The 26913-nt window shown below is 37.8% G+C and overlaps 2 protein-coding genes, 1 non-coding gene and 1 pseudogene across 6 annotated transcripts in view; 1 reads left to right on the forward strand and 3 right to left on the reverse strand.

The window, feature by feature from the left end:
• SH3BGRL (SH3 domain binding glutamate rich protein like) overlaps positions 1-26913 on the forward strand; it is a 523004-nt gene that overhangs the window by 55981 nt on the left and 440110 nt on the right. The window lies entirely within an intron of this gene.
• Positions 1-26913, reverse strand: part of LOC126946313 (40S ribosomal protein S24) — a 1171839-nt gene that overhangs the window by 14087 nt on the left and 1130839 nt on the right. The window lies entirely within an intron of this gene.
• On the reverse strand, positions 7636-7762 carry LOC126947067 (small nucleolar RNA ACA64). Its single transcript, XR_007722911.1, has one exon. It is a non-coding gene; the product is annotated as a small nucleolar RNA ACA64 (small nucleolar RNA).
• LOC126946315 (cyclin-dependent kinase 2-associated protein 2-like) lies at positions 9694-10338 on the reverse strand (annotated as a pseudogene). The gene has a single exon (XR_007722629.1). The product of XR_007722629.1 is annotated as a cyclin-dependent kinase 2-associated protein 2-like (transcript).

The following is a 26913-nucleotide window of genomic DNA, read 5'->3' on the forward strand; positions in this document are numbered from 1 at the left end:
GGCTGGTCTCAAACTCCCGACCTCAGGTTATCCGCCCACCTTGGCTTCCCAAAGTGCTGGGATTACAGTCATGAGTCACTCCACCCAGCCTCAGCATTATTCTTTAATTTCATTTTACACTGTACAGATAATAACCAAGGAATCAAAGGTTTCTAATTTCCCACCTTTTGATTTTCTCTTTATTCATTTAGTTTTGTCTGTGTGTGTGTGTGTGTGTATATGTATGTGTGTGTGTATATATATGAATGTGTGTGTGTGTGTGTATATATATATATATATATTTTTTTTTTTTTTTTTTTTTTTTTTTTTTGAGATGGAGTCTCACTGTCTCCCAGGCTGGAGTGCAGTGGCACGATCTTGGCTCACTGCAACCTCCACATCCCGGGTTCGAGTGATTCTCTTACCTCAGCCTCACAAGTCGCTGGGATTACAGATGCACGCCACCACATCTGGTTAATTTTTGTATTTTTAGTAGAGACGGACTTTCGCCATGTTGGTCAGGCTGGTCTTGAACTTCTGAACTCAGGAGATCTGCCTGCCTTGGCCTCCCAAAGCTCTGGGATTACAAGTGTGAGCCACAGCGCCCGGCTGCCTGTATATTTTTAGAAGTTTGGAATCGCCTCTAAACTAGAAACAAAACAAAACAAAACAAAAAAACCCCTAGCCTCTAAACTAGCAAAAACCACATTCTTGTGTTTTATAAACTTCACCAAAATCACTTTTTACTCTCTTATTTTATCTCTTAGTAAACCAGATTCCCAGTGCAAAAAATTGAGGATTACTTAATTTAACATAACATGATTTTTAAAATTTTAAACTACTGGAGAGAATTTTAAGATTAAATTTACCAAATTAAGCTTACCAAATATTACTAAAGTCATGTGAACTAAAAGGCATCAGAGCTAGTTTTTATTAGTCTGATAAGTACTTACTTTTCTTTTCTTTTCTTTTTTTTTTTTTTGAGACAGAGTCTCCCTCTGTCGCCCAGGCTGGAGTGCTGTGGCCGGATCTCAGCTCACTGCAAGCTCCGCCTCCCGGGTTTACGCCATTCTCCTGCCTCAGCCTCCCGAGTAGCTGGGACTACAGGCGCCCGCCACCTCGCCCGGCTAGTTCCTTGTATTTTTTTTTTTTTTTTTTTTTTTTTTTTAGTAGAGACGGGGTTTCACCGTTTTAGCCAGGATGATCTCGATCTCCTGACCTCGTGATCCGCCCGTCTCGGCCTCCAAAAGTGCTGGGATTACAGGCTTGAGCCACCGTGCCCAGCCAGTACTTACTTTTCTTTAAGCCAATTGATTAGAGCTCTTTCATATGGTTTGGTAGTGAAATATCACTTTCACATGATACATATAAAACATATAGACATAACAGACGTACAGAAAAAGGCAGATCTTATAACATTTTTACATCCCTGTTTTCAAAAATTCTCTCCCTTACTTTAGACTATTAATTTTTTTTTTTTTTTTTTTTTTTGAGACGGAGTCTTGCTCTGTCACCCAGGCTGGAGTGCAGTGGCCGGATCTCAGCTCACTGCAAGCTCCGCCTCCCGGGTTTACGCCATTCTCCTGCCTCAGGCTCCCGAGTAGCTGGGACTACAGGCGCCCGCCACCTCGCCCGGCTATTTTTTTTGTATTTTTTAGTAGAGACGGGGTTTCACCGTGTTAGCCGGGATCGTCTCTCGATCTCCTGACCTCGTGATCCGCCCGTCTCGGCCTCCCAAAGTGCTGGGATTACAGGCTTGAGCCACCGCGCCCGGCCTATTTTTTTTTTTAAAAAAAAGCATTACAGGAGCCAATAAAAGTTGAAGGAGTGATTTACTATCCCAGGCCTTCTCAAAAGGGAGAGCTGAGGCAGCAAGATGCAGTAGAAGTTGAACTTCTAAGGTATCAATCTAAAGAATTTAGAAAAATAACAAATTACAGAATTTTAAAATTAAAAACATCTTTCATTAAAATTAAGTCAGGCCCCGTGCAGTGGCTCACACCTGTAATCCCAGCACTGTGGGAGGCCAAGATGGACAGATGACGAGGTCATGAGTTCGAGAACAGCATGGCCAACAAGGTGAAACCCCGTCTCTACTAAAACTACAAACATTAGCCGAGTGCTATGCCAGGCGCCTGTAATCCCAGCTGCTCGGGAGACTGAGGCAGGAGAATCACTTGAACCCGGGCGGCAGAGGTTGCAGTGAGCCAAGATCATGCCACTGCACTCCAGCCTGGGCAACAGAGTGAGACTCCGTCTCAAAAAAAAAAAAAAATAAATAAATAAATAAAAAATAAGTCAATGTTTTTAAGCAAATCTTGTTCTAACCAATACTTGAGTTTTACATTAGTGTATTTTTAACATCAAATGCTAATTTCTAGGAAGACTGTTCTGTTGTCATTTTCCTTTAATTATAGCCAATTTAAGCACAAGACTTTTTTAATATATTTTTTTTGTGACTCTTATTACAATTTACACAGAACATTTATGATGTGCTTGGACTATCTGTTTTGTCTTAAATATCCACCATTCTTAAACAACCAGTAATTTTATTTTGGGACAGAAATTTACCAGACAAGTTTCTCTGTTATACAAAGTCATTTTTCTTTTCACCTTTCATACTAACAATACCTCTTTATATCTATAACTTTACTTATTTATTTTTTATTTTATTTTTTCAAGATAGAGCCTCACCCACCCTGTAACTCAGGTTGGAGTGCAATGGTGCGATCTTGGCTCTCTGCAACCTCCACCTTCTGGGTTCAAGTAATTCTCCTGCCTCAGCCTCCTAAACAGCTGGGACTACAGCTGCGCACCACCAAGCCCAGCTAGTTTTTCTTTTTTGTATTTTCAGTAGAGACGAGGTTTCACCCTGTTGGCCAGGCTGGTCTCGAACTCCCACCTCAGTCTCCCGAGGTGCTGGGATTACAGGTGTGAGCCACCACATCTGGCCTATAACTTTCTTTAAATCTCTCTTACTTCCTGGTTCTTTTCACTGTGTTTTGTATGTAACCTTTAAATAACTTTTGAATTAGACAAAAATTATTTACCTTTTAATAGGAATACATTCTTTTAAAAAATGTGTTCCTATAAATTTATAATTTGGAAATTACCCAGACATTTAATAAGTATCTATTAACATAGATTATATTACAAGTGTATTTATGAGTGTTTATTCCATTATATTTTCTTGACCAATTTATTTATTTTTAATGGTTTACCTAGATTATTTATGAAAACAGTGTTAGTCATTATTTAAAGTTATTTCCCTGTTAAATATTTTTATAGCCTATAAATTTCAGATTTTTACCTACATAAGAAACTTGAGGTGAAGTATATGGGTATTTTACCAATAATTCAGAAATTAGCTCTTTTCATTGAACCAACAATATTAATTGTCTTACTTACCAAAAATTACACAAGCAAAGATCTTCTGTTTGGGGCTATGTTTTTGGTTTTATAACCCTTATGCCAAATTTTGACATTTTATAGTATTTGGCAAGCATAAGAGTGAAACTGCTTCATCAATAAATGCAACTAAAAATGTTGACAATTCTTAAGACATTTCTAATATTACTTTACCAATAATATTATATTTGGCTTATTTATAGAAAATTTTACTTAAGTCACATGAACTTGAAAAGCATTTGGGATTATCACTTACTTAATTTATGAATGCTCCTTAACTTTAATCCAATTTGGTACCTTGTGGCCACAACACATAACAAAATACATGCATGTATACATAAACCCACACATACACACTCATACAAGGATCTGATATATTTTACTTCAGAACTCTAGCCATTATATATTAATACAAACTCATTGCTTTACAGAAACAAAAAATAAACACAAAGAAATAGTTGGATCCAAACAGTGGTTTTTACCTCAGTAGAAAAGTAACAACAGATTTATAGCAGGCAGAAAAAAAAATAGAGAAATAGAGAGCTTAGAAACTCTATAGCTGCAGGTTGATCTTTGGGCTTTGAATTTTTCCTGGATGTGATTTGCTCATCAGTTTAAAATGTGTACAGCAGACCATAATATGTAATCAACTGGAGTACTAAAAAACCTGAAATGCCCTCAAACTTTTCCATTTTACCCACACACTTGCAAGTAGAGGCACCATAATACCAATGGGTTACCAAAAAGAGGATCATTCTCCTTCTCTTTCTTCATTTTTATGTATTTATGTATGTATTTATTTTGAGATGGAGTCTTTCTCTGTCACCCAGGCTGGAGTGCAGTGGCATGATCTTGGCTCACTGCAACCTCTGCCTTTTGGGCTCAAGTGATTCTCCTTCCTCAGCCTCCTGAGTAGCTGGGACTACAAGCATGCACCACCACGCCCGGCTAATTTTTGTATATTTAGTAGAAACGGGGTTTCACCATGTTGGCCAGGCTTGTCTTGAACTCCTGACCTCAAGTGATCTTCCTGCCTCAGCCTCCCAAAGTGTTGGGATTACAGGTGCGAGCTACCATGCCCAGCCTCTTTCTTCATTCTTAGATTGTTTCTCACCTCTTTTTCTAAAAAAGAGGACCTGAGTTGTGGCCTACGGGTGTGTGTGTGTGTGTGTCTGTGTGTGTGTGTGTGTATTAATGTGTTCTGATTGTGAGTGGGACTCCACAGTGTTTCACCACTGAGTCATTTCTGCCCTCTTACATGTTGCAATTTCTCTCACCAGAGGTCTACCACCTCCAAGAGCGCTCAAAATGCCTAGTGATCAGCTCTTATATGCATTTTCCGGACAAGGCCTTTTTAAACAAATTTTGTTGGTTCCTTGTAGGGCCACTTCACATTGTGGGGGGGGGGGGGGGGGGGGGGGGGGGGGGGGGGGGCGGGGACGGGGGGCGGGGCGGTCAACCCTCAGACACTCCCACTCAGTCCCCAGTCACCCAAGGGTGCCGTTTGGCTGGGAGGGGCTAAATCCCCTTTCTTTTTGAAGCCAAGTAGCTCAGTCTCTCATTTGTCTATGCAAATTACAGTTCAGTTCCTCATGCAAATGTGCAGACAAACCAACTGACCTTAATTTCAGGTGGAAAAAACAATGGAGAAGACCCTTTGAAATGCACCTCTGAACTGGAAACCAAATGGGATACCCAAAAGGGGGATGACTCTCTTTGTCTTTAGAAAAAGGCAATGGAGAAGACCTTTTAGAGTGCACTTTCAAACTAGAATTAGGATGCTAAACAGCAACTTCCCAGGAGAAAATACTCAGCCCAGACCCCTTCCTGAAAACTATCCTCAGCCATCCCCTAACTTTGTAGCTCTCGCCTGCCATTACACACATCAAGGTCAAATTCTCGCAGTACAAGATAATCTCTGATTCCCCCAAACCCAAAGAGGTCAGTTAATGCAATACAAGACTTAAGAATCTACTCATGACTCTTGCAACTCCACAAAGAAAGCTGAACACCACAAAAGGGGCATGAATGGCACCTTTATTCTGAGTTCTTTAAGGTGTCTGAGTGTTAGAAGCCCTCTCTAGATTTTTTTTTTTTTTTTTTTTTTTTTTTTTTGAGACGGAGTCTCGCTTTGTCGCCCAGGCTGGAGTGCAGTGGCCGGATCTCAGCTCACTGCAAGCTCCGCCTCCCGGGTTTACGCCATTCTCCTGCCTCAGCCTCCCGAGTAGCTGGGACTACAGGCGCCCACCACCTCGCCCGGCTAGTTTTTTGTATTTTTAGTAGAGACGGGGTTTCACCATATTAACCAGGATGGTCTCGATCTCCTGACCTCGTGATCCGCCCGTCTCGGCCTCCCAAAGTGCTGGGATTACAGGCTTGAGCCACCGCGCCCGGCCTACCTCTCTAGATTTTTAACTTTGTACTGAAGATGGCAAAATTGGAGGGAGGAATAGGGCAGAAGAAAAGTAATTGAAAGAACATTTTTTTTTTAAAGAAAGGCAGTGAATGGAGAAACCAAGTACATGATTTGTTTTTGTTTTTGTTTTTATCCTACAGCTGTGAGGAATTTTAGCCAATTCGGAAGCCTTATTCCCCATAATTTGGAATTCTCATTTAGATTTGACCAAGTTGGGTAGAGTTGGCCAAATCCAATGGGAGAATAACCAAAACAAACAATGTAAGAAATGGTAAGAAATTAAAACCAGTTGGTTGTCAGTTTTAACATTTAGTCATTAAGGAGAACTTTCAAGACAGAAAAACTGAACTAAGCTGCTTATCTAGGAATGGGGCCCATGCATAAGACTGCTCTGTACTATTTTAGAAGCAGAAAAAACCTCAAACTCATCTTCCCTGTTGGCGGCGACCTGAAACTCCAGAGGGAGTTGCCTCCTTTCCATTGTTATGGAATCAGGAAAACTCACCTTCCTTGTTGGAAAAAAGTACAACTCCAGAAAAGGAGTCATACAACAAAATAAATCTCAGATTCTAACAAAATTTTGGGAGACCAGAGATTCTCTGTAGGAGGGCCTCCAAAGCCAGTAAATTTTTTCTATTAGATTGAGCAATAACGATAGCTCAAACTGTTACCAAGCATGGATAGGAGATTTGACAAAGGTCAGGGGAACCTCTACTCAGAGTTCCTTCATGGTTACCAGTTTGTAAAATAAAGAGTATCTAAGACAAGTCTCCATCAATTTAGAAGCTTATTTTGCCAAAGTTAAGGACATGGCCATGATACAGTCTCAGGAGGTCCTGACGACGTGTGCACAAGGTGGTTGGGCTACAACTGGTTTTATACATTTTAGGGAGACATAAAACATCGATCAATACTTGTAAAATGTACATTGGTTTTGTCTGGAAAGGTGGGACAACTGGAAGTCTGGGCTTTCAGGTGATAGGTGGATTAAAAGATTGTCTGATTGGCAATTGTTTGAAAGAGTTATTATATGAAGACCTGGAATCAACAGAAAGGAGTGTCTGCATTATAATAAGGGGTTGTGGAGACCAAGGTTTTATCATGTAGATGAAGCCCCCAGGTAGCACACTTCAGAGAAAATAGATTGTAAATGTTTTTTTTTTTTTATTAGATTTAAAGAGTCTGTTCTATCATTCTTAAGGTCTTTTGTTGATGTGTATGCTGGTCAGCTGTGAGTCATGTCTTACACACCTCCCTCACTTCCCATCATGACCAAAACCAGTTTATCAGGTTGATTTTGGAATGCCTTCAGCTAAGAACAGGGGTCTGTTTAGATAGTTGGGGGGCTTAGAACTTTATTTTTGGTTTACACTTTTTCTTTTATTTTTTAATTTGTGTGAGTACAGAGTAGGTATACATATATATTTATGGAGTACATGAGATGTTTTCATATAGGCATTAAATGTAAAATAATCACAGCATGAAGAATGGGGCATCCATTTTCTCAAGCACTTATCTTTTGAGTTATAAACAATCCAATTACATCCATGAAGTTATTTTAAACTGTACAGTTAACTTATTATTGACTATAGTCACCCTGTTGTGTTATCAAATAGTAGGTTTTATCCATTTTTTTCAATTTTTTCTTTTAGACAAACAGTTTTATTTGAAAAACAGAGCCAGCTGAGTCTCCCCCTTTCCACAGACCTGGCAGTGTTGGGCTCAGGTGTGAGAGGATCAGTTTCCTGCAGAGAGAAGACAGGTTTAGGGGTTGAAGGCCAGACCCAGGGGCTAGACCACATGAGTGGCCACACTGGGGCAGAGGCCACAGTGCCCATCAGGGCCTGGGTTCCACAGCTGCACATGGGGCAGTGCACAATAAGCTGAGGCCCCTGGAGGCTCTGGGTGCCAAATCTCACCCATGGCCATGGCCAAAGCTGGGGGTGATATTCAACCAATGCCAGTGACCCCAACCACTAGTGGGATGTGTGTGTCCAACACTGCTGGACCTACCCGGGCAGAGAGACCATTCTTTTATTTTTGTTTTTTGGTACTCATTAACAATTCTCACCTCCCTGGTGGCCCCCCACTACACTTCCCAGCCTCTGGTAACCATTCTTCTACTGTCTATGTCCATGAAATCTATTTTTTTTTTAACTTTTAGATCCCACAAATTAGTAAGAACATGTGAAGTTTGTCTTTATGTGCCTGGCTTATTTCATTAACATAATAATATTCAGTTTCATCCACGCTGTTACAAATTACATGATCTCATTTTTTTTATGGTTGAATAGTACTCCATTGTGTATATGTATCACATTTTCCTTATCCATTCATCTATTGGTGGACATTTAGGTTGCTTCCAAATCTTAGCTATTTTAAAAAGTGCTGCAACAAACATAAGAGTGCAGATGTCTCTTCGATATATATATTTTTTGGGTGGGGGTATATACCCGCAGTGGGGATGTTGGATCATATGGTACCTCAAGTTTTAGTTTTGAGGACTCTCCAAACTGTTCTTCATAGTGGTTGTACATTTCCATTCCAAATGTAAATGTAAACTTCCATTTCCACCAGTGGTGTACAAGGGTTCCCTTTTCTCCACATCCTCGTGAGCATTTTCTATTGCCTGACTTTTGGATAAAAGCCATTTTATCTGGGGTAAGATGATATCTCATTGTAGTTTTGATTCACATTTTTCTGATGATCCATGATGTTGAGCACATTTTCATGTCTGTTTGCCATTTGTATGTTTTCTTTGAGAAATGTCTATTCAAATCTTTTGTACTTTTTTTTTTTTTGAGATAGTGTTTTACTCCTGTCTCCCATGCTGGAGTGCAATAGCATAATCTCGACTCACTGAAACCTCCACCTCCCAGGCTCAAGCAATTCTCCTGCCTCAGCCTCCTGAGCAGCTGGGACTACAGGTGTGTGCCACCATGCCTGGCTAATGTTTGTATTTTTTGTAGAGAGGGGGTCTCACTATGTTGCCCAGGCTGGGCTCAAACTCCTGAGCTCAAGTGATCCACCTTCTTCCTTTCCAATTTTGATGCCTTTTATGTCTTTCTCTTGTTTGATTGCTTTTACTAGGAGTTCCAGTACTATGTTGAATAACAGTGGTGAAAATGGTATTATTGTCATGTTTAGATCTTAGAGAAAAGCCTTTCAGTTTTTCTCTATTCAGTAGGATACTAGCTGTGGGTCTGTCATATATGGCTTTTATTATGTTGACATTTATTTCTTCTAGTCCTAGTTTTTGAGGGTTTTGAGGGTTTTTATTCAACATGAAGGGATGTTGAATTTTATCAATGTTTTTCAGGATCAATTAAAATGATCAGATTGTTTTTATCCTTCATTCTATTGATATGATGTATCACACTGATTGATTTGCACATATTTAACTCTCCTTGCATCCCAGGAATAAATGGTACTGGTCATGATCAATTATCTTTCTAATTTATTGTTGAAATCAGTTTGTTAGTATTTTGTTGAGGATTTTTGCATTAATATTCATCAGAGATATTAGCCTGTAGTTTCCTTTTTATGATGTGTCTTCGTCTGGTTTTGGTATCAGGGTACTACTGGCCTTGCAGATGAGTTTGGAAGTGTTCCCTTGTGCTCTATTTTTTAAAAACTGGTTTGAGTAGTATTGGTATTAGTTTGGCATTATTGGTATTAGTTAGAAGTTTGGCAGAATTCAGCATGATAAAAGAGTCACTACGGCTCAGGACACAAGGCAGTGAGGTGCCAGGCCTGAGCCCCTGCTGGGGGAGAAGGAGGCTCGGGACAAAGTGGGAGAAGGGCTGGGAAGGGCTGAGCGGTGGGGACCACAGAAAGTTCCGGGGGGCAACACTGTTGGCAGGTCATGGGTGGGACTCATGGGGACTCACTGAGTTGTGGGGGGATGTCCTTAGTGCTGCCACCTGGAGTGAGAGCCGCTCCTTGGTTCCTGGAGGGGACCCACCAAGGGACACAGGACAGGAAGCCCAGGATGGTTAATGCAACTCGGGATGAAGGCCAGGGAGAAGCGGGTGCTCTGCAGTGGCCGGGAAAGGTCCAGACGCTGAGGCCGAGGCGCTTCCTGTTACGTGCTGGCGTTCCGCTGTGTCTCTGCCAGGCACTCTCTGACTAGGGCCCGGGCATGGATGATACCTCTCTTCAGGCGCTCCATGGCGCTCTTGCTGCCAGCATAGGTGGGCCGGATCTCTTTGCCCATCTCCTCTATGACTGACAGCAGGTCCGTGTAGGTGCTCTGGGAGCCCTGGGCGCCGGGTGGCTTCATCGCCTGCACGTAGCCTGCACGTAGCCCATGGAAGGCGGTCCAAAGTCGTTAAACAGCGGTCTAAAAGGAGCGGCGGCTCCTGGCACTGAGCCCGACGGCGACGGGACGCTTCCTGTAGGGATCGGGGTGCCCGGCCCAGGGGTGCTGGAGCCAGGGGTGCTGCTGGGGGCAGGAGCGATGGGTTTGTAGGACATCCCCAACTCCTGGGCGCGGCGGACGCTCCTCCGGGATTGGCTGCGGGGCCGCTCAGCCGCGCTCTGATTACTTTTCAATTTTTATATTCTGAACTTTTAAATATATTTTTAACAGTAAACATGTTTGTCCTTTTAATATAAAAATAAGTATTTCAACACTATCACAAAAACAGAAAAATCTCACCACTCAGAAAGAACCACTCTTAGTATTTTGTCACATTTCTTTCCAACCTGACATTATGCCTTATTTGTTTCCAAAACTGTCTGATTTCTGCTTTCATTTCATTTGACAGTATGGCATAAATGTTTTCTTATGTCATTAAAAACTGTTCATTAATTTGTTTTAATAGCTGTGAAGAATTACATTATTTGGACATACTATAATTACTTTAGCTTAATATTCTATGTTGGTTTATTTCCCTTTATTATAATAACTAAAGCACTATTAGACATAATCATGCATTAATATTTGTCTGTATTTTGGATTAGGTCCTTAGGATAGTTCCATAAAACTTAAATTACTGGGTTAAATAATATGAACTTTTTTTTTTTTTGAGATGGAGTCTCGCTCTGTTGCCCAGGCTGGAGTGCAATGGTGTGATGTTGGCTCTCTGCAACCTCTGCCTTCCAGGTTCAAGTGATTCTCCTGCCTCAGCCTCCCAAGAAGCTGAGACTACAGGTGCACCACCACACCTGGCTAGTTTTTGTATTTTTTAGTAGAGATGGGATTTCTCCATGTTGGGCATGCTGGTCTTGAACTCCTGACCTCAATTGATTCACCCACTTTGGCCTCTCAAAGTGCTGGGATTACAGGTGTGAGCCACCGTGCCTGGCCTAATATGAACATTTTTAAAAGCTCTCCAAAAATAATACCAAATTACTTTTCAGAAATATACTAATTTATACCCCCACTAATTTTTTTCAGAGACAAGATCTCACTATGTTGCCCAGGCTGGAGTGGAGTGGCTATCCACACACAAGATCACAGCATACTGCATCCCTGAATTCCTGGGCTCAAGTAATCCTCCTGCTCAAGTAGCTGGAACTACAAGGTATGCCACTGTGTCCCACTAATTTTATTATTTCTTCCAGTAGTGTGTGAAAGTGCTTTATCACGAAACCATCATGCATATGTTTCTAATAGATTAGGTAAAATCGCTGTTGTCTATTTTTAGTTGAAGTTCTTTGATTTAGTGAAATTAAACATGTTACTTTTTCATTAGCCATTTATGTTTTATCTCCCGTGAATCATCTAATTACTTATGTCCTTTATTCATTTATATACCTGAGTTTTTGTATTTTTCTTATCAATTTGTATGAACTATTTATATATTAAGACTGTAGCCACCTTTCTGTAATATTTGTTGCAGGTAATTTTTCCAATTTTGTTCTTTTTAAAATTTGATTTATGTTGTTAATGATGAAGAGTTTATAAAATTCAATCCTATCTATTGTTTTATTTTATAATTTATTTCCCATTGTTCCTAAACTTAGAAAGTGACCCCTCATCCTGAATTTATTACATAATCAACCTTTTTTCTACTATTTTAAATTTTTATAATTAGATTTTTTGTATTAAGAAAATTTAACTACTTTTTATCCAGCTGGAATTTATATGATATGAGAGGATTGTTTGTGAAATAGCCAAGCAGTTGTTCCAACATTATTTATTAAATATCTTTACTTTCACAATTGTTGCATTATACTCTCTTTGCCATCTATGAAAGTGTTACACTAAGGTCTGTTTCTTCACTGTCTATTCTGTTCCATTGATCTGGTGCCAATATTATTTTAATTTAATCATTGTAGGTTACATTAAATTTTAATATCTGACAAGGCTAGCTTTCACACATAAGATTTTTTTCTCTTTTTCATTTTTAAGCCATTATCTTCTATTTGTTTTTTCAGAGAAACTTCAGAAAAATTTTGTCATGTTTTTCTTCTCCACTCTCATATTTTACATTGAGGATATTGACTGCAATTGTTGTGCTGTGTATGTTATGTTTCTTTCTTTTTTCTTTACAGATGGGGTCGTGCTGTGTTGCCCAGGTTCATTTCAAATTCCTGGTGTCAAGTGATCCTCCCACCTGGGCCTCTCAAAGTGCCGGGATTACAGGCATGAGCCACTGCACTCAACCTGTCATGTTTCTATTTATTTATTTATTTAACTTTTATACTACTTAGTGACTACTATCATGTTTCTTTTTTAAAAAAAATGTTATTTTAAGTTTAGGGGTACATGTGCAGTTGTGTTATATAGGTAAACTTGTGTCATAGGGATTTATTGTACAGATTATTTAATCAACCAGGTATTAAGCCTAGTATCCATTAGTTATTTTTTTCTGATCCTCTCCCTCTTTCCACCTTCCACCCTCCAATAGGCCCTAGCGTTTGTTGTTCCCCTCTATGTGTCCATGAGTTCTCATCATTTAACTCCCATTCATAAGTAAGAACATGCGGTATTTGGGTTTCTCTTCCTGCACTAGTTTGTTAAGGAAAATGGCTTCCAGCTTCATCCATGTTCTTGCAAAGGACATGATCTTGTTCTCTTTTATGGCTGCATAGTATTCCATGGTATGTATCTACCACATTTTCTTTATCCAGTCTACTATTGATGAGCTTTTAGGTTGATTCACTCTCTTTGCTATTGTGAATAGTGCTTCAATAAACATATATGTATATGTGTCTTTATGATAGAACAATTTATATTCTTTTGGGTATATTTGTTGTAAGGATTGCTGGGCCAAATGTTATTTCTGTATTTAGGTCTTTGAGTAATTGCCATACTGCTTTCCACAATGGCTGAACTAATTTTTATTCCCACCAACAGTATATAAACATTCCTTTTTCTCTGCAACCTCTCCCACACCAGTTATTTTTCAGTAATAGCCATTCTGCCTGGTGCAAGATGGTATCACATTGTGGTTTTGATTTGCATTTCTCTAATTGTCAGTGATATTGAGCTTTTCTTCATTTGCCTGTTGGCCACATGTCTGTATTCTTTTGAAAAGTGCCTATTCTTGTCCTTTGCTTAGTTTTCAATGTTTTTTTTTCTTGTAATTTTGTTTAAGTTCGCTGTAGTTGCTGGGTATTAGACCTTTGTTGGATGTGTATTTGCAAAAATTTTCTTCCGTTCTGTAGGCTGTCTCTTTATTCCGTTGATAGTTTCTTTTGCTGTGCAGAGCTCTTTAGTTTAATTGGTTCCCATTTGTCAATTTTTGCTTTTGTTGCAATTGCTTTTGGCATCCTCATCACCAAATATTTGCCCATTCCTATGTCCAGCATGTTATTGCCTAGGTTGTCTTCCAGGGTTTTCAGTTTTGGGTTTTATATTTAAGTCAAGGAAGTGGTCCAGTTTCAGTCATCTACATATGACTAGACAGTTATCTCAGCATCATTTATTGAATAGAGAGTTCTATCTTGGTTTTTCCTATTCTTGTTAGCTTTGTCAAAGATCAGATAATTGTGGGTGTGTGTCATTACTTCTGGGCTCTCTATTCTGTTCCATTCATCTATGTATCTGTTCTTGCACCAGTACCATACTGTTTTGATTACTGTAACCCTGTAATATAAAGTTGTGTAACATGATGCCTCCAGCTTTGTTCTTTTTGGTTAGAATTGCCTTTGATGTTTGGGCTCTTTTTTGGTTCCACATGAATTAATTTTTTTTTCTAGTTCTATGCAGAATATCATTGGTGGTTTAAGAACTTAGCCAGACATGGTGGCTCACGCCTGTAAACTCAGCACTTTGGTAGGTCAAGGCAGGCGGATCACCTGAGGTCAGGAGTTTGAGACCAGCCTGACTAACGTGGAGAAACCCTGTCTCTACTAAAAATCTAAAAATTAGCCGGGGGGTGGTGGCACATGCCTGTAATCCCAGCTACTCAGGAAGCTGAAGCAGGAGAATCGCTAGAACCTGGGAGGCAGAGGTTGCGGTGAGCCGAGATTGCATCATTGCACTCCAGCCTGGGCAACAAGAGCGAAACTCCATTAAAAAAAAAAAAAAAAAAAAAAAAGAACTTCTTGATTGCTGACCTAATTTTATTCTTTACTCAAAAGTCATTCAGTGTTTTGTTCACAATAGCAAAGACTTGGAACCAACCCAAATGTCCATCAAAGATAGACTGGATTAAGAAAATGTGGCACATATACACCATGGAATACTATGCAGCCATAAAAAAGGATGAGTTCATGTTCTTTGTAGGGACATGGATGAAGCTGGAAACCATCATTCTCAGCAAACTATTGCAAGGACAAAAAACCAAACACCGCATGTTCTCATGCATAGGTGGGAATTGAACAATGAGAACACTTAACACAGGAAGGGGAACATCACACACCGGGGCCTGTCGTGGGGTGGAGGGAGGCGGGAGGGATAGCACTGGGAGATATACCTAATGTAAATGACGAGTTAATGGGTGCAGCACACCAACATTTCACATGTATACATATGTAACAAACCTGCACGTTGTGCACATGTACCCTAGAACTTAAAGTATAATAAAAACAAACAAACAAACAAAAGTCATTCAGTGTTTTATATCCAATCATGTGATCTGTTTTTGAATATGTGCCATGTGGCAATGAGAAGAATGTATATTCTGTTGTTTTTGGGTGGACACTTCTTTAGGTGTCTGTCAGATCCATTTGATCCGGTGCTGAGTTCAGGTCCTGAATATCTTTGTTAATTTTCTGCCTTAGTCTGTCTAATAATGTAAGTGGGGGCATTGAAGCCTCCCACTATTATTTTATGCGAATCTAAGTCTCTTTGCAGATCTCTAAAAACTTGTTCTATGAATCTGGGTGCTCCTGTGTTGGGTGCATAGAGATTTAGGATAGTAGGATCTTGTTGTTGAATTGAACCCTTTATAGGTAATGCCCTTCTTTGTCTTTTTAGATCTTTGTTGGTTTAAGCTCTGTTTTGTCTGAAATTGAGAGTGCAACCCCTGCTTTTTTTCTGTTTTCCACTTGCTTTATTTATTTATTTACATTTTTTCCACTCAGTGGCTACTGTCATGTTTCTTGATTCACTTAATTACACATTTATATGTTTTAGTGAAGTTTTCTTTACAAAGATTCTACATATTCCTTGTTAAAATTTTAATTCACTCAGTAATGTTAATTATTCTGGAATTCAGATAGATCGACGTTGCTTTGTACCCATTATATGCTAAGCATTGGCCTAGACCTTTGCATGTATTATTTATAGTTCTCACAAGAATTCTGTGTAGTAGGCATTTATTATGCTCATTGTAGAGGTAAGGAAATTAAGACTCCAAGAGCTTTCATGGCTTGCTCAAGGCCACAGTGCTGGTAAATATCAGGGCTCTGTTAAGACCTCTGAAAGAAGTCTTCTCTCACCAATTTATGTTGTTTTAATTGGTTATTGCTAGGCACTAAGAAAGCTATTTAAAATATATATCTTTTATTCAATCACCTATCTGTCTGTCTGTATTATTTATGGCAGAAAAAAAAAGAGGTTTTATTGTTTTCATTTGGTCTACCAACTAGGAGAGAGTTCTAGGGTGGTTAAAAAGCTGTCTTACACTGGAGAAAGTGACTTTGGCACAAGCTCCAGTTAAGAAGGATCATGGGAAGGCTGTCGGGTGCCATAGGTCACTGGGCTTGGGAGAATCCCAGTTGTCAACAAGAAGCTTTTGACTAGCCAGGTCTGGAGCCTGCCAGCCTGTAGAGGTAGGTCAGGTGGTCATCTATCTTCTCAATGAGTTTCACCTCCAGTTAGGAAGTGATATTCCAGGAACTCACATCAATGGGAGTCTCTGCTGCTCCAAATTCAGACTTAGCAAGCCTGGTTTAGGCTCTTTTTTCAGGACCATGATGGCCTCCTTTGCAACCCCACTCATCTTGGGATGGCTTCTGCACATCCAGGAAGAGAGTTTGGCCACAGCATTGGTTTTTCATCTTTAAGAGATGCTCAGGCTGGGCACAGTGTGATCATGGCCCACTGCAGCCTTGACCTCCAAGGCTCAAGCCATCCTCCAATCTCAGCATCCCAAGTAGCTGGGACTACAAGTGTGCACCATCATGCTCCAGTAATTTTTAAAGATTTTTTTAGAGGAAATGTCTCACTATGTTGGTCAGGCTGGTCTTGAACTCCTGGGCTCAAACAATCCTCCTGACTTGCCCTCCAAAAGTATTGGGGTTACAGGTGAGAGCCACCATGCCCAGCCTATCGTTTTACATTTTAAATGATATAGTTAAAGTTAAATCACTAGTCCTCAAGTACCTACTCTTTCTTCAAAGTGCATTACAATACTAAAATCTTTCTACAAATGTGTTTGATATGAATTTCTTAGTTTGAGTAACCTTGCTTCCCACCTAAGCTAACATCATCAAAGTGCATTTTATGTGTATCCTTTGAAATTCTGATGAGCTAATTAGTAGTTTACTTCTCTCAAAATAGCCCTTTCCAGCATGATGCAGTAGAAAGAGTAATACTGTGAGGGTCAGAAAACTTTTGTTCTAATCCTGGCTCCTTCATTAATTGTACAACTGTGGAAAAATCACCTAATACTTTTAAGCTTTTAAAAAATACCTATACAGTGAGTGTACTCCTAGTTGTAAAATTCTATGACTGTAATCTTTAGTTCCATCCCATTACTTCTTCCATTTAAATTTTCGATATCCATTCAATGAAGATGCAAGTCTCTTATTTCTGTTACCCCTTTCAAGATACAAATATTCATTCAACACATCCCCACTTCATTTTACTCTCAGTTGTCCTATATTTTCTCTTTTTCTTCTTAGTAAGGTGATTTGTGAAGCCCCTGATTCTTTGTAGGCAAATTTCACTTTATCCTAAAACCTGTTTATCAACCCCAACAAAATCTGGCTCTCACACGAAGACATCAGTTTCTCTACCGTCTTTCTCACTGGAGATTTTACCTGAAGACACCTAAGGCATATGGAAGCTTCCCCATTGCCCAGCTTCTATGCCATGGGCAGCTTCTTCAGTGCTCACCTCCCAGTTTCCATTGACACTCCTTGCCCCTCAGGCATTATTCTAGCAGACAGCTTCCAAATGAGACACATTGGCATGATTAGCTTTCCCAGGATCCTTAGAGGGTGATTTTCCAGTAAGCCCTAAAGGATTAATTTCTAGCAAGTTCCACCAGCATAATGCCACAGTGACTGATCTTTCATGGTAGTGTCCACTCCAACAAGGTCTGGATCTCAGCCCTCGGCTGGAGTTGGGTGGGAATGCTCTCCTTGGGTACTCTATTTCAACCCTAGAAGTAGTAGTTGCTCCTTATTTTTGCTATTCCTATATTCTTTAGAGGTCACCTTACTTTTTTCTAATCAATCCCTCATTATTCTCATCTGCTGTTATTATATAACATTCTTTATCTTAAACTTCCCTCTATTCAAATTACTGTGTGGTCTCTCTCTCTTTCTCTCTCTCCTAGTTGGACTAAGACTCATACTGAAGTCTCTATGCCTTTTTAGCTTAATTTCCTCCTTAATCCCTTCAATCAGGCTTCTATTACTACTGCTACTGTGGAAAAAATGTGAAATATAACCACCTTTCTCCATCCTGTGGTTTTGCTGCTTGGGACAGAATCCTCTTGAAATTCCAACTTTGGTTTCTACTATACTATACCATTCCATTTGTCTTCCTGAATCTCCAACTGTTCCTTCTGTTTTCTTTATTTACTCTAATTTATTTTCATGTTTCTTAGTTGTTATTACCGAAGTGTGAATATTTAGCCCTTGGCTGTTTTCTGTTTTCTCTCTTCTCTAGATAACTCATAGTCTCTTGGCATTAGCTACCATCTCTGATTCAATGACTTCCAAATTATGTTTATAGTCCTATCATCTCTCCTCATCTTAGTTCTATATTATTCATTTTTTTGATCCAACAAAATTTCCTGAATGCTTACTCTGTGCTAGGCAATGTGGTAGATATTTGAAATACAAAGGTGAACAAGGCACATTTCCTGCACATGGCAAGCTTATTGACCGATGGCAAACACTGACATGTAAACAGAATATTATCATACAGTGTGGCAAGGGCTGCAGTTGAAGTAGAAAGTATTATTGGAATATAAAAAAATCTCCTAACCTAATCTTGGTGGAGCTCATGGAGGATTTCCCAGAGACTGTAATATCTAGTGGAGACCTGAATGATGAGTAGGAGTTAACCACGTAAAGAAGATTGAAGGGGTGGATAAGGTTGGAAAGTCAGTTCCAGACAGAAAAACAACATGTATAAAAACCTAAGTGTCATAGAGAACATGATGTTTTGGGGAGAAATTCAATTAGTTCAGACCATATAGTTTCAGATCAATTAGCTAGACCATAGAGTTTAAGGGAGAATGACTAAACTTAAGCAAGCAGACGTTAGAACTTCAAATTATCTTTTATATTTATATTGTCTACAATTTTATATTTTATTTAACATCTACCTCTTTAAAGGAAACTTTCCTGACCTATTTTTACTACTAAAGTTATACAAATTTTTCCCTTCTCTCAATTCTACAACATTAATTATTTATTAATATTTTACTTGAACCTATACTCTTGGACCTTGTTCCCTAGTTGTTTTATTTCCATTTAAGACTGTTTATTATTTTGTATTCCAAGCTGCTGTGCCAAGCACAAGAGATATAGGGGTGAATGAGATAGACAGGACTCCTGAATAGTAGACTTTCTTGAATGCATGTCTTACCTTTTCAGCTCGATTGTAAGCTACTTGAAGCCTGGGGCCGTGATCTAAAGTTTTATAATGAATCTGTTTCTATTTAGAGTAACTAGAAATGAAAAAAAAATCAAGATGGCCAGTTGAAAGTCTTAGGCCAATAAAGTTCTTTACAAATATCTCTAGGTGGTATGGACACATTTTCAGGTATACGGAACATATACCTGAACATTCCATATATGTTCCATATATTAAATGGCATAATATATTCTGATTTTTAAGACTTCATGGATGAAAACTTTTATTTTGTTCAAGTGCCTATCACAGCAAATGCTTCAAATATTTATCAAACTTGTATTCATTATTAGTTTCTGATAAACTATAACTTTCAGACATTAATCCAGGGTTTCTCAACCTTGTCACAGTTGACATTTTTGGGTGCATAATTTAGTGTGTGTGTGTATGTTGGGTGAGGACTGTCTTGTACACTGTAGCATGTTTAGAAGCATTCCTAATCTCTTCCCACTAGATGTCTGTACCATACCCCTACCTAAGTTGGACAACAAAAAGTGTCTCCAGACATTGCCAAATATCCTCTGGGGAGAAAATCACCCTGATTGAGAACCACTGCAACTCTATTCTGAGATTCATGGTATGCAGTTTTATGTTAAAAACAACCCCAATGACCTTGATTCCAATATTCAAAATAGGACCCCTATATTTGCATTTTAACAGAGGTCTGAGGACCCCTCCCGCCGACCCACGTAACAGTCAGTTTTTAGGCAGGGAATGTTATACTCAAGAAATCTTCGTTTGTTTTTAGAAATTAATATGAAATTTACTAATTCTTGGCATTGCTTTTCTTTCAATTAGAAGTAAACATTTGTTAGCCATGCATCGTGCTAAGGGTTCTGCAGGCATTATCTCACTTTAATTCCTATAACAACCCTTAGAAGTTGGTATTATTAAAAGATTCTTCTGCATATGAAGACACTGAGGTTTAGGACACTTCAATGACCTGTCCAAATTTATGCAGCTTGTGGTGTGTTTGGGTTTCAAATCCAGATCTCTGACAACAAAACCAGCATACCTTCTACTAATCACATGGACCGACCTTTCTTTCATTTCAGTAATTCTCCAGTAGAAATAAGTTATATGTTAATTATTATTACCAGTGGAGGGTGGTGGATCAAAAAGTTCTCATTCTTAATTGGGGAAACAGTTATTAACTTTATCCAGTTTATACTCGACAATTCAGTTTTTATGTTGCTTAATGTTATAACCTACCAAAAACTCATCAGTTATTCAGCTATAACAGGTTTCTAAACTAGAAGGGAAAAAAGATTGATTTCCATTACATACAAATAGATGTGTTTTAAAACTGTATTAGGAGGATGAGGATATAGTCACTCTGTGGTAGACATTTTAGTAGGATTAGAGAAGTTTCAGTAGTCTTGTTGATCTTTTGTTTAATCAAAAATAAAGTCTGTGTATTCAGCATGATACAGTTTAAAGGGTAGTGTGTTACAATGAGAAAGGACTCTCTATATTTTAATCCTTGTCCTATCATTAATGTAATTAAGACCCTTAGAAAGCTATTTCTCTACTCTGAGCCTCATGTTCCTCACCTGTAAAAGGAAGAAAGTGGCCCACATGATTTCTAAAGTCCTTTTCAGTTCCGTCCTTCTAAAAAGAACTGTGTTGTAGAAAACTCCTCAGAAAGAAATAGAAATTATAAATAAACCATCATATAAAACACTATTAAGACTTTACTTTTTCAAATGAATTAATGGCACTTGCAGTGACCTGGATGAGATTGGAGACTATCATTCTAAGTGAAGTAACTCAGAAATTGAAAACCAAACATCGTATGTTCTCACTGATATGTGGGAGCTAAGGTATGAGGACATAAAGGCAGAAGAATGATATAATGGACTTTGAGGACTTGGGGGGAGGGGTGAAAAGGGGGTTGAGGCATAAAAGACTACAAATAGGGTGCAGTGTATACACAGTGCAATGGGTACAACAAAATCTCATAAATCACTACTAAAGAACTTACTCATGTAACCAAATACCGCCTGTACTCCCAATAACCTATGGAAAAAATAATTTTAAAAAGTTACTTTTTAAGTAAAAAATAATTGATGATTGGATGATGGTAGCGCTTCAGAATTATATATAATACTAACAGTTGTTGGTTCCTTAGGGTTTTTTTATGTGATTGTTTCAAATTTGATTTTCATTTTACTCCATTCTTGCTTAAGGACATTTTCTTACATTTCCTCTAGATGGTGCTCCATAACCAAAAATCACTTTTTAGTCTAGTAGCTATCAAAAAATATTCTTAGTCAACAAGATACCCTCCTTTGTCTCCAAATTCTGTATTGTATTTTATCTGCGTCACAATTTATAGGATACTGGCACCATAAAACATAAATATATGTTTCTCAGTTCTACAAATTTACTTAATATAGCACAAAGCACCATCTGTATGGAATAATGCCATCTGTTATGCCATGTACTGATCCCATTTCTCATATCTGTGTTATGGCAACTAGCCATTAATTGGTATTAGGTGTTCAGAATCCTGTTGATAGGCTAGACGATCTGTATGTCATTTATAAAATGAAGGTATTAAAAACATAGAGCACCTTGAGTTAAATTTTCTTTATGCACATTCCACAGATGTGTTGTGAATATTTTAAAGACAAAATATTTTACTTGTATATCATATATTTTATTACTATTATATTTATCATTTCATAGTAGTATTAAATTTAAATTCATACATAAAATATTCTAGACCAAAAAAAGATTTTTTTGACTTGTGTTTTTAAAAAGGTTTTGAATTATATTCAATTTTTAAAAAAACTATCATTGCATTTTCTGTCTTTCTACTTAAATATCCTACCATTCTCTAGTTCTCTAGTCTTCTTAAGGAGCTGACTACTTCTACAACTCTAATCCTCCACTATTGCTCTGCTTCCCACTCTAACCCTGAAGGTCAATGATGCCAATTCCTTGGTCTCTAAATATTCAAAAATTTCAAGTTGAGTACCAACTTGAAAGATAAGATTAGCTGTCTCTGTTGTTTTTGTGTATGGTTTCTATTAGATAAGATCTTGTATTAAGCTGCTATTTTGAAAGAATTACTCACCCAGCAAATGTTTAAATTAACCAACATTGAGTATTTAATTTTTATTTGTACCAATTGTTAGTACCGATCATTTGAAATCTAATTACATTTTAATAACAAATTATATGATATCGATTTTTAAAAATAGGTAAACAATCTCCACCAATGAGCAATGATTAGAAGTGAATTTGGCATAAAGTGAAGGTTAGAATTTGATATTACTTAGGCTTTTTTTTGTTTTGAAATGCTGCTACAATAAAGATAGTATTAAAAAATTTAACACCGTGCATTTTGTTTCTTGAATTAAAAACACATATGTATGAGAGAATGCATTTGGCTATTAAAAATGGCCAACCTCAAAACCTTATTACTTTATTAATTTTTAAAATTTTACTTGTTTATTATTTTTATTTTAGGTTCAAGGGTGCATGTCCAGTTTTGTTATATAGGTAAATTGTGTCACAGTGGTTTGGTGTACAGATTATTTTATCATCCAGGTAATAAACATAGTACCTTATAAGGAGTTTTTGAATTCTCTCCCTCCTTGCACCATTCATCCTCAAATATACATATGTCCATGTGTACTCAATAAAACCCTCTTACTTGTTTTAATGCTCCAAGGTATTTCAGGCTGCAGATTTCTTCCAGTTGTTCTTTCACGGTATCATTTAATCAAAGGGCATATTTAAAATTGTGATGTAGTGATGTTACTTTGAGAGGCCAACTAAGATATCAGAATGCAAATATTCTCAGAATATTAGAAATAAATTTTGAGTTAATTATTGTGCTAACTCCTTTAAATAAATTGCCCTACTATTTTACCTTTAGACTCTTGTACATCATTTTATAAAACTTCGTAAAACCATTAGTGTTTCATCCTTGAGTTATGGCCATTCAAGTTGAGGTTGACTACCGTCTTGTTTATATGGAATTCAATTTTCTTTTAAATAAAACTATGATATAATGATGTAGCTGTTTAAAAAATATAGTACAATGTTTTTATATTAGCAATTTGTTTGATTGCCTTATTATCCCTTCCTAGAAAATAATATTGTGTTTAAAACAGAGCCTCACAATAATTAAAGGTCAGTGAACCAGGAATCTAAAGACAAGTTCTGGGCTTGACTCAGGTCTACAGATTAGGTCACAGCTGTGTATGTATATGGGCAATTGATCTAATCTCTTTATTTCACTTTTCTTGCTTGACCAACCCCAAAGCATAAAGCACTAGATAAATGCAAGTTATCATTATTATAGAAAAATATTTACCCTGATTGTCCCCTCGTAAATACAAACCTTGCAACAATACGCTTACCATAACTGTCAAGGGCAGAAAAACATTTTCTTTCTATGATATACTCTATGAGATTCTCTGCTCCAACCGGGCTTTTGCCCAACTGAAGCAGCCTTTCAGTAGAAGTTGGCACCTTTCCAGGTTGCTCTGGCAGTTGCCACATTAGGCACTGAACAGTGACAGCTGCATACTTGGGAGACTACCTGAGCACAGATGCTTCTAGCCTTTCACCTCCAAAAAGGAACCATGTAGTTCATATTGAGCATATACATTGCTCAAGAGTGGACAGCAGGAGAAGGAGAAGAGGAGGAGGAAGAGAAAAACATGACAAAAAATTTTCCTTCTTATAGAGTCATAGAATTTTAGCAATGGAAAGGAACTTGAAGGTCATCTTGTGTAATCTAATCACCCATCCCTTTTCCTCATTCTACCCAGCACCTTCATAGATCTAAGGAGCTTTTCCTCTATGTTTTATAAATTGCATAGAGACAAAAAAGAAAAAGTATATATTATTCAGTTGTCAGTGAAAAAGATACTGCTCATGAACTTTCTAAAATGTGCACCCACCTATATCAGAAATAAATGATGGAAACAAAATATAAACATAATTAAAATGTCATTATCATAGCTCTTAGATACAAATGGGTAAAATATGGAATGGAAGTGAGTGAAAATAAAACCTGGACTCCAGTGAATCTCTGCAATTGGTGTATTATTGATTTTAGTAGCAACATTATTTATCTATTGCTGTGTAATAAATTACCCTAAAACTTAGAGGCTTATACAATCAACTGTAACACAAGTAACAATCAGTTGTGTTATGGCTTTTGTGGGTCTTGAATCTGAGCATAGCTTAGCTGAAAGCCTCTGACTCGGGGATTTTTACAAGGTTGCATTCAAAATGTTGGCAGCTGCTGTCATCTCAGAGCTCAACTTGGGAATGACTTGCTTCCAACTTCTCTCACATGGTTCCTGGCAGGCCTCAGATTCTGCCTGGCTGTTGGCTAGAGATATCAGTTTATTGCCATGTGGGCCTCTCCATAGGGATGCTCACAATATGATAGCTGACTTCCCTCAGAGCATGTGAGAGAGGTTAAAGAGAAGGTGCACAAGATGGAAGTCACAGTTTATTTGTAGCCTAATTTCGGAAGTGACATTCCATTGCTATTGCTGTATCCCGTTTGTTAGAAGCAAGTTATGAAGTTCAGCCCACATTCAAGGGGAGGAGAGTAGACACAAGGATGTGTATACCAGGAGGTGGGGATCACTGAGGGCCTTCTTAGAAGCTGCCTACTATAGTAGCTTTTTAAATTCTATCATTTTAAAATGAGGAGGACAAGCAATTTGAAAATGTTTTACTATGACTAATTCAACATAGTAAATTTTAATACATACAACATGGTTTGTTGAAAGTAAGCATATTCAAGTTAATTAGCTGAATAAGGTTTTTTTTTTTTTTTGGTGTTCCCATATAGTTTATATAGATTGTTAAAATTAAATATTGAGACTTCCAGTTCCAACCAACATGGAGTAGTCCTACTCCTTACTAAACCTCCCCCTTACAGCTAAGAAGGCAAATTGGCTAGGGATCTGGAGGAATAACTGGTGGAGTACAGAAATTTGGAATGTATTACTCTTTTGGTCCACATGACATTTCTTGGAAAATTATTTTTTTTAAAAAAGTATTACTTTGGTATGATATTATTTACTGGTTATCTCTTTAAAAAAATATAACCAGTGCATAAAATGAATTAAGGGTACTTTCTGTTTAGTTGAACCTGCAAGTTACTTGATTTGAATGAATATGAGCATATTCTTTAAATGTAATTTATTCTTTATTCCCTCTTCTATATTGTATGTCTTTATTTAGTGACATTGTAAAGCCAAGCTATCATAATATGAGATGTAAAACTTTATAGTATCTCTTTTGAATCTCCATTATCTAACAGTATGATGCTATCTCTAAAAACATTTTTATTCAGGTAAATGTTCTTTAAGTACAAATGGGGAATGATAACTTATTTGCAAAATATGTTTTAGGCAATAGTAAAATCTCACTATGTTAGATATTTATATTTTGTTGACAAAGTTGCATAAGTTTTTGTTTGAAATAAAAATTATAATGTCTCTAATTTATTGAAATTCTATTTATCTACAGGTGTGTGACTCATTTGTAGGTAAATGAGTTTATCGTGAATAATTACAAAGACTTATCCATGTGTGAAAATAGTCAAACTAGCTTCCTATTATGTTATAATTCTACAAAAAAGCTCATATCATTTTTTAAAGCTAACATATATCAAGTATTTACCATATGTCAAACACTAGGCTAAGGACTTTAAATGCGTTATCTCATTAATGTTCACATTGCCCTATGAGGCAAGACCTATTTATATGCCTATTTACTGGTGAAGATATTGAGGCTAATGAAGATTACAGAGCCAGAATTTAAACCTAGGTCTTGGTGATTTGAAAATTCCTGCTCTTAACCACCATGTAATACTGACTTTACCATTAGTATGAATGACTTTTTATGTTATGGTTCAGTCCAATTTGACTTCGGTTGTTTCAATAACAGGTATTTGCAAAGCTACTCATGCTTTGGCTATGGTATGGCTGGGGGTTTGCTTGCTTGTTTGCTTAATTGCTCATTTGTGATTGGTTATACCATGTGTAACTTTCCCAGTATTCATGCTTGATCTCCAGTAGGTCTTTTTTTTCTTAGTACAGAATTAAATGCCTAGGGTTTGTATGGAAAATTTTCTCCACTCTTTCCTTTCTGTATTTAAGATTCCATGTAACATCTAAACGTGAAGTGCAACTGAAAACAAAGCATTTAAAAATTTGGATATTCCTAAATATTTAGAAATCTGATGTTGTTTAGCCAAACATCTGGGTGTTTGAATATTTCAGCTTCCAACCACATGCCTGGCACTATGCAGAGATAGCCTGATGTTGATAAGCTTTAGAACTTCTTAGTCAGGCTTACTTTAGTACCATCTACTCTCCTCCAATTTCAGGTTGAAATGTATGAATCAGAATAATTCAGAGGATTGCTCTTTCTTTTTGATTTACCTGGAAGATATTATGTCTTTCTTACAAATTAAAATAAAAATATTATCAGTCCAGTTTTGATTTTTCCATTAAAATCTCTTGTGGGTTTTTTCCCCCCAAGATGGCAGATTCAAGGCAATGTTCGCATGCCTCTCCCACTTGAAAACACAAAATAGTGTGTAGATATTCACACTGTGAACTTTTTTCCCCAAGAAACAATGCAAGAACTTAACAGGAAAACTAAAATCCCTAGATTCTTTTAAAGAAGCAGCAGGCTGCCACCTACACCGTGAGCCAGGTGAAAAACTGTTAAGTCCCCAGAATGTGAGAGGAGAGAGACTGCCTCCAGAATATACACCCCCATCCGGGAAAATGGAAATCCAGACCACAGGGGAAGGTCTTAACCCTACCCTGTGCCAGAACTGAGTAAGAGAGTGGTGAGAAATATAAAAGTAGGAATGGCAGTGGGAAGAAACTTGCCTGCATTCCCA

Source organism: Macaca thibetana, chromosome X (assembly GCF_024542745.1).
Source record: "Macaca thibetana thibetana isolate TM-01 chromosome X, ASM2454274v1, whole genome shotgun sequence".
Taxonomy (NCBI): domain Eukaryota; kingdom Metazoa; phylum Chordata; class Mammalia; order Primates; family Cercopithecidae; genus Macaca; species Macaca thibetana.